Below are 4,145 nucleotides of genomic sequence, written 5' to 3'. Positions count from 1 at the left end.
TAAAATTCGGCTAGCCCTTCATTCTCACACACATAGTGGCTGATTTTGTCAACAATAAGATGCTTATATAGTTAGTGAAAATTAGGGTAAACCCTAATTGTCATGTCTTTCCATTTCCTTGGATCCATGGGTTCAAATACACCATGGAGCATCCATGGAGCATCTTATGGGTTTCAGCCCAACTTGACAATCCATGAAGCATTAGCCCACTATACAAGTATGGATGATTTACACAATCAACCCATATATTTGATTAGTCTTCTTTTGATCACTTAATTAATCCTAGATTAATTCTTGATCAATACTAATTAAATAATCTTATTAATATATTAGAACTTATAATATATTAACAAACCTTAAGTGTTATTTTTCTCATTATAGTCTATCCAAATGCATGATGTCATGCAACCCAAATGGACCATGCCGGGCCGGGTCAAGTCTCACCAATTATAGTTATGGACTTAGACATTAATCAAACATTTGTCTGGTAGGCCGGTAGTAGTAGGTATGTTGTTGGTGGTAATCGCTTGCGGGACTGTATTCTATGGTTGCGGTGGACGACAAGGAGTGACATGTTAGATGATCGTCAGTATTATATGGACATCTTATTCGGATAGGCTATTAGGTGGCATGTTGTCCTTGATCGGGCTGAGGCGGTCCTGCTCTATGCGGTAGGCCAAGATACCCGGTGCGGGTCGACAGTAAGTCATAGGCACAAAGGGTTTAGCAAAATATGATCCATGGTTCTATTTTTGGGTAGGAACCTCAAGATCCCAAGGTTGAATTGCCATTTAGTAGTGTTGGGAAGAGAACTAGCGATGGTTAGTATGAGTGGTCTGTCAGGGAGCCAGACCGAATTCAGGTTTCCAGATTGCGAGTTTAGGTAGAGTAAGGTTGTGTTGGATGACATTCAGGTCGATGAGCGCCTAAATTATGTTGAGAGGCTTGTGGCCATTCGGTAAAGGTATAGTGGGAGCACCGAAGAGGGTCCGAGTGGATGTGGGAGTTGGAGGCAGAAATACGGGAACACTATCCAGGGTGGTTCACCACAACAGACTTCGAGGATGAAATCTAGTTCAAGTGCGGGAGAATTGTAACACCCTAACTCTCCGGTGATAATTTTATGGATTTAATTTTCATGAATTACAAGGTCTACTCGACGAGTTAGATGCCCTGACTCGTCGAGTAGAAGCGGATTAGGCCACGTGTTTAAGTGACCTACTCGCCGAGTCCAAGATAGGAATCAACGCGTAGGAGCTAGAGGATGAAACCCTAATTTTGGGGGTTTTCACCCTTTTTAAAGGATCATAAGCCTCCTTTAGCCCCCTTGCAGCCTCTTGAGAGTCCAGCAAACCCTAATACGTGTGTGTGCTTCGTTCTTGTGTTTATCAAGTTTTGGAAGGTGGATATTAGTGAGAAGAGCTTGGAGATCAAGTGGCTAGAAGCAAGTAACGTATGGGGATCTGAAATACACCTTAGTTACCATCTTTTGGAAGGTATCAAGTCATTACCTTGACCTCATTTCATTCTGGATCTCATTGGGTTAAAGCTTTGGGCTTTTCTAGCATATTAAGAAGCTATTCTTGGGTATGACCTAAGATCTGAAGTTGTAACTTCAGATCTAAACTATCTTTGGTCTCTAAGTCCATAAAACTTTTAGCTTTATCAATTATGAGCCTCTACTTAAGTATAAAACTCCATTGCAAGCTTGTTTTGACATTATGAGCCTTGCATGCACATAAAGTTTGCAACTTTATGTGATAAAAATGTTGTGGGAAGTTGGATCTGCAATATGGGACCTTAACATGGCTTAAAAATCATCTGAGTAGATAATGAAGTTGCATGGTCACCTCGGCGAGTCCGATGAAGATTGTCGTGCAAGGACTTCTGCATGGACTCCATGAGTCGGAGGGGTGACTCGGCGAGTCAACTAGGGTTTTACCAACATTTTGAGACACGTGAACTCGGTGAGTTGAGGGAAACTCGACGAGTCAGTGGGGGGATTTCACGACTACTCTAGTTCTGGAAGGAGTCGACGAGTCAGTGACTGCACTCGACGAGTCATGTCAACATGGATTGTTGACCTTGACTGTTGACTTTGACCTTGACCAAGGGTTCGCTAATTGACTTTTGGGGTATTTTGGGAGATTGGAAATTTATGAGTATGGTTCTATGGTGAATCTAGGTGGTGGAGTTTGTGGCAGTGATTCGAGAGTTTGAGCTTATCATTCGAGTCGACAGTTGCGAGGGGAGTTATCCTCATTGTACTCAAGGGTCTAAGGAACCAAGGCCGACCCTTTGTTTGGTTATTGGGATTATTATTGTTGTGATATGTTAGCTCAATATCCTAGTAGATAGGATGGTTATATGCTAGTATGATCTGTTAGATCGGTATCTAGTAAATCGGATGTGATTATGTTTAGTGACCTATAGTTGGTCTGACTGTCTGCATGCTAGTTGTTATGCCAGTTAGGTAGATCCGTAGGGCTACTTGTAGTATTATGTTATTATTTGTATGTGCATTAGTTGTGTTATATGTCGACATATTATGTTGAATGGTTTGAGGTGAAACTGCTCCGTGCGGTAACCAACAAACCCGAGAGAATTCCAGATACGAGCTGACGGAGACTCGTACTGTAGGCTCGATGGCAATCTAGATGTGAGTTGTGGGCCCGGAAGGCAATCCATACTCACACTATGGACCCAGGGGTAATCCAGTCTGTAAAGTTGTGGACCCAGTACATGTTGTTATTTGTATATGTGATTATGTGAGGTGTATCAGTATGTTGGCATTCCAACCCAATGGTTGAGGGCCTAATGTATTCCATCCCAATGGATGATTAGACCCATAGTATGCTGTTTATTATTGTATGTGTATTGTTGTGTGTATGGGTATTTTGGGGGTAACTCACTAAGCCTTCGAGCTTACAGTTTCAGTTTATTGTTTCAGGTTCAACGGATAACCGCGGGAAGGCAAAGGCATGACCGTACACTTCGTCGGTTGATGATTTGATTTCTGGGAACCCTGATGTTTAAACTATTTTGAAATTTTTTCTTAACTAAATGGTTTGAAATTTTTTTTAAATGTTTAAAATTCGCTCAAATTTTATGGATGTTACATGAAAGATCGGGTACCTGCAATAGATGTTACACATCAAGATACAACTAAAATGTGTGTTTTCTTGGGAAGCACATGATTCATATTTTCAAATGATATAAAATAAGAATATTTTGTTTTATTACTTGAGTACTACTTTTATTCTTGAAATACATGTATTAGAGTGAGTGAGGCTAATCTCTATTTAACAACAATGTCTTTTATTAACATGTGAGAACACTTATGGTATTAATGTTTTACATATAGTAAATAATACCATAGAGTAATTTAAGCTTTTAAATTTTTATTCATGTCTTTCTAATTTAATTATATTATTAAATAAAGTTCAACCAAAACATTCAATTTTGTATTAATTATAGTTTAAATAATATTCAAATTTAATTAAATAATATTCCAATTTAATATTAATTAAATAATATTCCAAATTAATTACCAAAGTTGAATATTCATAATTAAACATTTAATATAATGTCTTAAAATAAAAGCTTATCCGTAGATTTTTGAAATCAGTAAAAATTCTAAAATTCTGAAACTTGGGTAGGCATGTCGTGCTTTACAGAAAACGTGCAAAGCCCAATGATTACATGTGACAACCGTCAAATTCTGGTCAATTCAAAGTCAAATAAAGTCAACAAGTCAAACCGGTCAACTCAACTAACCTTTATGTACTAGGGCTTGCGTTATGTATTTACTAAACAACTCGCTATTCTGATGAGAAATCATAAATCGAAAAGTATGTACAACTAGATCTCCTTAACCTAAAACTGGGGTAAGTGGCAAGCCAAACCGATAAAACAATGTTGCATACTCATCGGGAGTGTGTAAGATCCTTAAACAAGGCTTTATAGGGTTTACGGATCCATCATTGCGAAGCCGGACACTCAAAAAGATCACAAATGAAACATCTCCCAATCATTTTCACTAAATCTCTCTCAAATATCTCTTTGTATGAGAAATCTCTCCAAGGATATCAAATCTCTCCCAAATCTCTCCAAGTATGTGAAATCTCTCTCAAATATCTCTTTGT

The sequence above is a fragment of the Lactuca saligna genome, chromosome 8 (assembly GCF_052625555.1).
Source record: "Lactuca saligna cultivar CGN05327 chromosome 8, ASM5262555v1, whole genome shotgun sequence".
Classification (NCBI taxonomy): domain Eukaryota; kingdom Viridiplantae; phylum Streptophyta; class Magnoliopsida; order Asterales; family Asteraceae; genus Lactuca; species Lactuca saligna.
Note: the sequence above shows the minus strand (reverse complement) of the source record.